Below are 10,820 nucleotides of genomic sequence, written 5' to 3'. Positions count from 1 at the left end.
TTTCTTTTTTTTTTTTTTTTTTACTTTTACTAGTATTCCTTAAAAAGCCCCTTTCTCCTCTGAAGCAGTTAGAGAATAAGCCCACAGTTTGCAGTGCCTTATGTAATAGCTCCTATTGAAGAAATACATCTGGGGCCGATTTCTTAACTTGTGATTTCATGGATTAAAAATTACTTTAAGCATTTGGTTTTCTAAAAAATGTGACTGGGGACACAGAGGTAAAAGAAAATTGACATTAGTATGTAAATTGACATTTAGCTTGGGTGGAAGTTAATGAGCTCCATCCTGTCAAAGCCTGAAATTGCCTGTGAGCTTTCCTAGAAGATGCTTCAACAAATGAATATGAACAATTTTCTGACAAAAGAAAAGCTTTTGCAAGCTCAATTAAAACTTATCTTCAGGCTCTGAGCATTGCTAAACATGAGATTGAGATTTACTCCAACTGCTGCTGTGATCAGTGGTACGGAGGACACAAATACATCAACCCTTGTATCTGTAAGCAAACACGAAGGGTGCTATTACAGATCTTGCAGGAGCCAAGCAAATGAAAGGCCCGACCCCTCTTTGATGTGTGTTCATTCAGAGAGTAAAACACATTTCCAGTCTAGAAAACGAGCCACAGCATCAACAGACAAAAATGTCACAGACCAGAGTCTCTAGTTGAACACGCATGTCCCATTCAGAGGAAGAGAGAGAACTGTGTGTTGCATGTCAAGTATCGGGTTTTCCATTATATTTAGTCTTGGATGACAAATGTTCTATAGCTATATCTGCTATAAAAATGCTTTCTCATAAATGAATGGACAAGAGATACAATCTTCATCGTAATATCATTAAGGAGACTGATTGCAGCCCAAGTCCTTCTCAATCTCTTTAGCAACACTTTGAAAGAAAGAACTATGCAATTCTGAAAGTCCCATTATTCAGCATCGCAGTGTGGTAGAAAAGGTCTTGAATGCCCTAGAGAACTCAATGGTCTTGAATGCCCCAGAGGGAAGGCTGTTGATGCTTGAACTTTTGCACCCAAGGTTGCTTCACTCACTATTATTTGAACTCTTCAAAAAGGCTGATCTCATAAATATTGGACTCTCTGCAATATTAATAAGAGATACTATGATGTGACAGGGCTGTCAGTAGGGGATTGCTAACCGTGCCTTTGCAATAGGTCCCTGAAAATGAAATGGCAACACTTCGGCTTCTATATACATTTAATGTGTCATGTAGCCACCTTAGTATGTCTACAAAATACACGTACTTTAACCCCATGAAAGGACAACCAGGAGCAGAGTCATACCTCAGAGACATTCCAAAAACGTTCATGGATTTCTACTGCAGACAGAGAGTTTTTATCAACCTAATCATTAGCAGAGAGAAGCATCCCAGACACAAGACATAAATAGCTCCTGTTGAATGCCTACAGCACTGATATCTTTTTAGGAATGGAGTTTCTAAAGCCTAGCTTCTCACTAAGCAGAATCCTTCTAGTAGAAAAAGAATGGGAAGGATTCCTTTAAGAGAGGAGCAACTGTTTGTGACAACCTTCTCAACCTCAAAAACACACATGCTGGAAACTCCCCTTCTTTTTCCTTTGATGGGGAACAAACATGTCTCATTCCATTCTTTTCTTGGTATTGTTCCTTTCAAAGTGACAAATGAATAAATAAACAACATCTGGGTTGCAGAGTAGCCATCTGGGAAAGTCTTGCAAGTGAAGTGTAGAAGTGCCCCCAGAGAACGTTCAAGAGACAGAGTAGAGAAATTTGAATTGGAAGAAACTGCGGGTGCACTCACTGAATAAAGGGGGAACTGCTTATCCACATGTAGGCAGCGAGCAGCCCATCACTCACACCGCTCCAGAGCCACCCCGGGCTGGCAGAGAAAGGCAGGTACAGGACGGATGTGTCTCCAGTAGCGTGACTGGTAAAAAACACACCTTAACTCAGGCACACCGTCCCCCTGCTAGGGACTCTCTGCCAATTATTTTTGAATACAGCTCAGCTTTAGACACACATTAAAGGTTTTTATACCAGAGCTTTGAACAGCAATTCATTATGGGGTTTATTAGACCTGAAGTGCAGTTTCACGGTCAAATTGATTTAATGCTGATCTTGCCTTTTTCTTCCCCATCTGCAAGCTTGCATGCTCTCCCTCTTGTGCTGGCACCAGCATGGCATATTGGGCCCTGCAGCCAGCTTCATCAAGAAGTTGATTAAGCTGAATATTAATAATTTTTTTGGTTTGGGGCCAGATCAGTTTCCTGGACTAGCTGGTTGCTTGACTGCACAAAAACTAGTTTGGGGAGAAGGGAGAGGATTAGGTTGTGGTGCAGGCTCACTCCGCCCTTCTCAGCTGCACTGCAGCCCTGGATTACCCAGCCTTCTTGGAAAGCACACGTGTGAGTGTAATGTGCACAGTGAAAGCCTCTTGCATCTCCCTCCCTCTCTGACTCTTTTTAAGGCCCAGGTAATGCTGCCTTTGCTTTATATCTCTATTTTGCAAGCTTTACCACTGAATTAAACTGTGAATTCGTATGGGGAAGGAGAGGAGAACAAACCTTAGCGTGCAAGTGATTAGAACAATCACTTAAATCCATTTTTAAAAACCCCATGGTTTATCTGCTTATTTTATTAGATCATCAATTCACAAATACTTTTAACAAAAATTGAGATGGGTTCTGAATCATGATTCATTATAAAACCTACAGGAATCTCTCAGCCATAACTAGAAATCAAATTGAGATGTAGGCAGGAAAATAATATTTAGAAGTTAAACTCTTTGACAGGAATTTCATTCAGATAATTTGGTGTAAATATTAATTTCAGGCATCAGAACCATAGTATTATTTCTTCTTTTACTTGTTTTCAGCTACTATGAGGAAGCAGGTCACAGGCTAAATTCTTCCCCAACTGCTATCTGCTTCTCTGTTCCAAATATCTGAATTACAGGACCTGTTTCCCTCCGAGCTGCACCATAATAATGATTGTGATGGTAATAGGATTATCTAGTGTTAAATTCATTCAAGTTGTTTAATGACTTAAGAACTTCCTCGAGGCTTTTAGTTTTTTAGCCAAGAAAGTGGTTTTCTTAAATTATGCTAAAATAATAAAAAAAAAAAAGAACTCTCACCAAATGTTCATGGTTTTAACATATAAAGAAGATTTTCCTTTTTGATGCCAACATATCCTTTCAATATTGTGAAAAAGACCTCCAGTATGTGTGCATAAGAATTATATTAACTGGCAGGAGTGGATAGTAAAACAACGCATCATTCATTGTCCCAGTTGAATGGTGGATTCAGGAAAGGAAAGATCATTTGAGTGTAAAATACCAAAAAAAGGCTGATTCTACAAGCGTATGCCTAGATCTGCGTTCCTCACGACAAGACCCACATCTGCCCTCCATACTGCAACAAGGGTGACGTTGCCCCGAGTCTGTGACCGGGTCTCCCGGCTGCCACCGTCCCACACCAACAGGGAGAGGGAAGGACGTCCCCGCTGCCCTGCCCTTGCACATTCACCCACATCAACACTGAGTCAACAAAAAGGTCAGCCTGGAACATTTCTCTTGGCAACAGCCACCCTTTGGATTATGGTGCTTCAGTGGTTTGAGGCTCATTTAAATTTTAACTGGCATCATCCCCTGAGCTGTGCTGTGAAGCAGTCCCACAAGCGATGCTCTCGTGTAACTCAGAGAGCAACAGGCAGCCAGAGCTGCTCCCTATGAGCTCCGTTCAAACCCAGCTGCAGTGTGAAACTGTGTCACTACCAAAGTGCTTTGTACCCACTTTGCTTTGACATAGGCGTTTGGAGATTAAAAATTCCTCCAGTCTTAACAAGAAAAAAAAAGTTATCAGCAAATTAGGAGGCTTTTCTCCTATTCTATCCTGCACTTAATGTACAGAATTTTGCAGAGCAGACATAAAACTCATATAGAATTAGTACTTAGTTACATATTAGAACTAGTTAGAATAAAGAATATAACCTATCAATAGAAGTTTTATTGATCACATCTCATTCTCATGAGTAAATGCTCATGAAGATGGTCAATCAAACCACGACTGCAGCTTTTCCTTCTTGAAGGTATCTTTATAAAGCTCTAAAAATCTTCAGTTAAAGGAAATTGCCTAAAAAGCCCTAAATAATAAAATAAACTACAAAGTCTCCACTGTGTTTAGATGGAAGGACTGTATAACATCTAGTGTCCTGGAAAGAGGTGTGCTGCAACTATGATTTTTATGAGCATTTAAATGGCCTACAACAGGTATCCGGCCTTATATCAGCTGCTATAATGAATATTTTAAAGTTAATGTTGGTCTGGGCACCTTTCTGGCAGACTTTCCTTTTGTCCACTGAAGGGAGTAAATACATTAGAGACAGCCACAACATTTTTACAACTTTGCTATATTTGTACCACATCCCCACCCCTTGTTCTAATATCTTAACAGGTGTAATTCTACTTCTACTGAACTGAGTGATATAAATTTCTACTGACTGATCTTTAATGATCACAAAAACATGCACTGTAACATTTTCCACAGTTGCTTCTTCTAAGTCAAACTATGACATGTCACAGATTCTGTTAAGCATATTGTTTAAAACCCACTCACTTGTATATAACTTGGGAAAGTAATAAGGTAAATCCTGTGCAGGCAATATCTCTCTGAAGGGTAAGACCAAATTTCAAGGCAACATTTCAGTTTTACAGTGGGATATACACTATTTGTCTGAGCAGATATGTAATATTTTACAGCTTAGGCAGGAATAAAAAAAAAAATAAATACAGCCAGTCTCACCTGGAGACAATGATATTTTCTCACAAAGCTGATAGCAATAAACAAGCTTCCATGGCTTATTGTTCACGCAGCAAAGTTTCAGCATTGTAGCCTGGTGAAAAACCAGAACAAGGCTGTCCTGAGTCCATATGAAAAGCAACATATTGATGACAGTTTTGTTTCACTTTTTTCCCTTGTTTACCAAGTTGTGCACTCTGGTTTCATAGCTCATTATAGATATGTATTATAGATATATATACACGCATCAGACAGATAGAATACAGATTTCACTTCCTTGTCGACGTGACTGCATTGTAGCACCTATCTACTTAATAAAAATGCCGCCAAGCTCTTAACAGGTCTCCATATAAAAGATGAAATTTAAAGGAGTGACATTTCTACATTCAAAAATTGGATACTAAGGTAATAACACCCTGTTACTGTGAAGAGTTGGAAAAGGCAAATTTACAGAATTTTTTGCTCATGGGCATAGAGAATATGCCACTGCACCTTTGTCATTGCTATTAAGTATAACCTTGACTAATCCAGCATAGCACAACCTCTTCCTTCATCCCCTCCTTGCCAGCCCATGGCCAGATAATTCACTGAGTTTTTATGTGGCTCCTTCATAGAAAGATCAGTTGTTTCTCTTCATTTAAATGGTAAGCTCAATTCTTGCTGTTCAAAAATCAGGTTACACTGTTACATGCAGGCTGCACCATGTTAGTAGACAAAAGTGCCCTGCTAGTCCAGGAAAGGAACTCCTATTGTTATGCCTCTTGCATCTCCTAGGTGAAAAGATGGTTTAATAATCAGAATCCCACCCAGCAAATTACATTCAACGAGAACCTGTGCTCAGCTGGAACTGGTGCATCAGCTCAGTCCTGGGTTACCTGTTAATTTATTTATTTACCAAATTTAAAAGCTGGGCCAGAATCCAATCCCTTACAAGTACATTTACAGTTACTTACAGTCTTCCTGCACTGTCATCCATGCAGAGCACAGCCTGAAATACTCTCATTATAAATTAATCTAAACCAACTAGGTTTATAATTTATTGTTATTTCTGGTTTGCAGAACAAAAAAAAAAAAAAAAAAAAAAAAAAAAAAAAAAAAAAAAAAAAAAAACCACCAAAAAACACACCTCACAAAGTAGAATGCAACCACTACAAGCAAGTATCTATTCCAACATCACTTCATGGACTCTTAAACGCTTCAACACTTCTGACTTCAGTTTCATATCTGGAGAATGCCTGCTTACATTTCAGCAAACCTATCCATTATTAAGTCTAACTATCAACTATGAATTCATTTATGTCAATCAGATTTTATATAATATGCAGACTGGCATTAAAAGACAGCAAATGCATTTTTTGGAATTTCAGTTACAGGTTGATTGGAACAAAGACCATGAAAGAGAATGAGAATTTTGGCATGTTATTTTTACTGCTCCTGAGAAAGTAGAACTTTGTAATTCATTAGAAACTGAAAAGCTAGTTTTGCTTAGATTAGCTGTGCCTCAGAGTTTCCTGATCGCTGTCAGCAAGTGCTAAAAAGTTGAAAGGGAGGAAATATTGTAAAATGCCACTAGAAGGTAGTGCAGTCTAAGATTGAATACAAGGACTCTTGGGCTCAATTCCAGCCTCCAGAAATTTGCTGGGGATGAAATTCATTTATGTGCAGACAGCTGTCAAGAAGCATACACACCTTTTAGACTCCCACATAAATGAAAAAAAAAAATATGTTACATGATGTATTGGCAAACTGCACTCTATATAGAGAGCAAAACTTAGCCTGGGGTATCGATTGCCTGTGTTTCTGCTCCCCTTGCCCTAGTGTAAACATCACATCAAGATAACCCAACACTTCTGTGAGATACATTAGCATGGATTTGGAATCATTGAGCATGCAACCAAAAATAATGTAGTGACACTAAGAAAAAGACAGAAATCTTCAGGCTGAATTCCAGGAAAAATTATCTAAGGTCTGTACGACTATGAAATAAACTCCTGGAGAAACTAGTGGGAAGTCTCCATCAACACTTAATTAATAGGTCAAAGCAACAGGAAAAAAAAAATCACTAAGAATAACGCTTTGTGCAGAAAGGAATAAATAATTTGATTCAATTAATTTTTCCCTACCAACTCCATGTTTGACAGAGCTAGTACGCTGGGCTTTGAGGTATTTCTCCCTATGCCTGTTAGGTAGCTACCTGGAAGGAGAGACGCATCTGGAAAACTCTGCCTAATTAACCTTAAATTTCTGGGAGCAATCAAGGGAGAAGCGACCAAAGCCTGATGGGGAAAAACGACCCATTGCCAGGCAGGCACCTATGCAGAGCAGGCGGCTGTGGGCACTGCGGCACGACGCGGCCTTCCTGGGGCAGCCAACAGCACAGGGAGCAAGCTCTGGTGAGCAAAAGGTTTACTGCAAATCCCAGGCTGGGGAGTGAAGAAAGGAAGGACGAAGCATTTATTTAATTTATTTAATTTATAAAGTCCAAATGTAAGTTTCCAGGCGTGCATGCATAGTCATAGCAACTCTTTAAAGACAACATGATAATGCAAATACTCTTAAATATTACTAATCCATGACTGCATGCACCTAGTAACATCAGCTAGGCAGAGAAAACCAAGTCTCTTCTTCCCTAGCAGATGTCCTTGAAATTTCCTCAAATGCTTAAACTTCGTTCTAATGGTTTACCTTATCAACCCTGTCTCACAGAGCAAAGAAATGCATTTTTCAAAGATTATTGACGTGCTGTAGAATAGAAATCTAAAGGGGATACTGTCAAATTCATATGGTTAGAAATAAATAGGGTAATCTTCATAGTGCTGAAGTCACTAAAACAGATGTGATACTTTTATCTGTGGCCACATATATATACAGTTTATCAGTGCAATTACAGGTAAGGAAGATTATATTTATCTTTGCTTTCCTATGAAATAGAAAAGGAAATTATTTGTCTTCTAAAAGACTTGAATTGAGTGGAAATTGAAGACCTACCTGTTGCAATAAATAAACTATTTTTTTTCACTGAACTATCAAGAGAGGAATGGTAAACAAACAACTACAAATTATACCATTAAGCTATGCAAATGAAATGCATTTAAAAACAAATAAACCCAAACATATTTAGGTGTTAATATCTTTTTAATACAGATGATAAAAATGAACATATTTCTAGTGCTTAGTGAAGTATACAGCCATTGCCTTCTCCAATATTCTGCTAACAGAAATGGCTTACAACTGTGCCAAGGCAAGAAAGGAAGCTTGTCCCTTACCAACCAACCAAAACCTGCAGTTGGCCAGTAGCAATTTCGATACTGCAAGCTTGTTTTAGCCACTATCTTGAGAGCACTTCTCGTTCCAGAAGAGCCATCTGTCAGTGTAACCCGCCTACCTCTGTAGCCCAACAGGCCACATAATCTTCTCTTCTTTTAGAGGTCAGCATAAAACTTGCTGATAGCTGTTAGGGAAAATGTTGCATTCCCAATTGACTGCACATCAAAATATTTGATGTTAAGGTCTACTCCTTTGAGCAGGTACCTCTTCTTCCATCAGAAGAGCCTGCAGATTTGCTGCTTTCTGCTGACCTGTGTCTCCTTTGCCATAATGTGTCTACACTCCTCTTTAGGATCATTCTTCTCTGTGTTATTTTCAGATTACATTATCTGCATTTCTTCCCCTCTTCCAAGTGGTTATACGTGGATAAAACTTACATAGGAGAAACTATACCACCAAGGCACTGTGAGATTCTTCTTTCTGATAATGATAGCGTAATCGGAGAGCAGAAAGCTCAGAGGAAGATAAGAAAGAGAAATTATTCTTTGTGACTGATGGACTAGTAATCTTCCTGTGTCTATATGTAGTGGCAGCTAATAGGATCAAATAGATCTACCAGGCTCTTTGTTTTATTCCCTGAAGAATTAATGGCAATTATCAGATGAAGGTTGCTCACCAGCTCTTGCAAATGTGCATTTAGTCATGCAACTTAATGCCAAAACAAATACCATTACTGCTTGATTAAACCAAGCAAAACCAACACTGAGATTTTACATCTGACTTCACCAGATAACAAAAGCTCACAAACCTGTTAAGAAAACCATGTGAAAAAGAAATTTTTTCAAGGATCTATGGGAAAAATAGTGACAAATACTAGATGTCTACACTGGAAATATTTCAGCAGGGATGCCGATATCAGAAGTCTTGGCAGCTGTGTGGCATCCACTTTGCCCTCATTTGAAGGTAAACGGAGCAGGTGGTCAGACCGATCGGTCACTTCCTCAAACTTTCAAGAATCTGCTTGTATGAATTACACAAGCACTGCCCATACGTTTTTAGATATCCTTTCAACTCCTTTAATAATAGAAGTGACATTTTTAATTTATGGCATGGTTTTATAAAGCATGTTATTCAAAAAGGTTTTAGAGGTGCTTTAAATAGCTTTTATCAAAGAATTTCTAGCCTAATAAAAAGACCTAAGAGCCACAAGCATCTTGGTGTAAACACTTTTCACCTTCCCCTGCTTGCATTAAGAGTCATGTAAGGCTCCATGAGGTTTTTTTGGTGTGTCACGCTGCAAAACCTCAGCACACAAGTAATGCATTTATTTATCATTCCTGCTTCTTTCAAAGTCAGCCATTCCAGTGGCTTCTGTGCTATTATGTATATCGTAGTTTTTGTCCAAATGCATTTAGGAGTCAACTTGCAAAGACAAATGCTTTCTGTGGGGAACTTGCTATATTGAGGAGCTATGTATTCCTTTATAAACCATTGATTTAATTAGTGCTTGAAGCTGGCATTGCCCAGAGACTCTTAACTCAGTACCAGAGACTCCCTTCAGGATTTCCTGTCAATGACCTTCTTCAATATATCTGAAATTCATATCTACATACACAGGGTTGTCTGAGATTCAGACTTAAAAGGTGACTTTCTTTGATGCTTGAGATCAGACAGCTTGGGAAGAAACTTTAAAAGACCTCCAGATTTCAAGGCATTCTGGGATCTACCTGTTTATAACAGTTGTGACCAGATTTTCCAATAAGCTTACAAGGTCAAATGGTCACAAGGAGATAATGGAATTTGGATCAAAGCTTATGAGCTTAACTGTGGGGTTTCAGGACAGGCCTATGCAGATGAAGCAGTGTTCATAGCCCTGTGAATTTGTAAAATGGTACATCAGGCCCTTTTGTGAAACGTACATGCTACAAAAAATTTGGGGCTTTCACCTGTTATATATAAGAATGGTCATGCATCAGATATTACAGAGAGGCTTTTGAGCTAGGCAATGGGAAACTTGTATAAAAGCATGCCAGGAAATTCCTGTGGTATATAAATTTCCCCTATATTTCAGATAATTACAATTCAGGACTCTTGCAAATCTTGAAATCTAGTTAATGGGAAAGAAGGATTTATGCAGAACGGGATTGTTCCACTTCCCTGGAATGCTTTTTGTGAGGGTGGCAGCACAGTTCATGGCATCACTTTTAAGTGTCAGAAGTTGACACTATTGAAGTCTATTTCTACACCAGTACATTAGTCATCTCCTGGATATTCAAGACTTGTTTGCCCCTTGAGCACACTTGAGGGAAGTATGACTGATGGCAATAAAACTACTCGCAGAAATGTGTTATTGCCAGCAGACAATAATAGAGTTGCCTATCTCCCCACAGGCATTTGCCATATATATCAAGATGTTTGTTATGAGTGGCTGACTTCTCTAGAGGAGCCTAAATTCTTTCTGTACTCCTGTTGGGAGATGTTCTGCCATACCAAGAAAACTCACTTTGATGCACACACTAATAGACCTCATTTTAGAGAGCCACGGAACAGCAGAGACCATCCACTGCAAACCCCCTGCTCAAAGTAGGGTTGAACAGCATGGTTTGCTCAGGACATTGTCCAGCCTCTGGCAGGGATGATTGCTCTTTGATCTTAGGTTTAGCTCATTGTTCTGCTTCTCCATACAAAATCTCTGCCTGGAAAACTTTGTGGTGAGATGACTTCGCAGTTTCCCAGTGCTGGGCCAGCATCAGGTTATGCACCT

At 39.1% G+C, this 10,820-nt stretch overlaps 1 long non-coding RNA gene across 1 annotated transcript in view; it reads right to left on the bottom strand.

Annotated features, from left to right (window-relative positions):
• The window catches only part of LOC113486003, a 117,522-nt gene extending 108,933 nt beyond the window's left edge, over nt 1-8,589 (bottom strand). The window contains exons 1-2 of the long non-coding RNA XR_003399509.1: nt 8,368-8,589; nt 4,793-4,883 (exon numbers count right to left, since the gene is read on the bottom strand). This is a non-coding gene — a long non-coding RNA (uncharacterized LOC113486003). The remainder of the gene's footprint in view (nt 1-4,792; nt 4,884-8,367) is intronic.
• Nucleotides 8,590-10,820: the final 2,231 nt, after the last annotated feature.

Source organism: Athene cunicularia, assembly GCF_003259725.1.
Source record: "Athene cunicularia isolate RWA chromosome 15 unlocalized genomic scaffold, athCun1 chr15_part1, whole genome shotgun sequence".
NCBI classification, from domain to species: domain Eukaryota; kingdom Metazoa; phylum Chordata; class Aves; order Strigiformes; family Strigidae; genus Athene; species Athene cunicularia.
The sequence above is the reverse complement of the archived record's forward strand: the minus strand, read 5'-3'. Positions and strand labels throughout refer to the sequence as shown.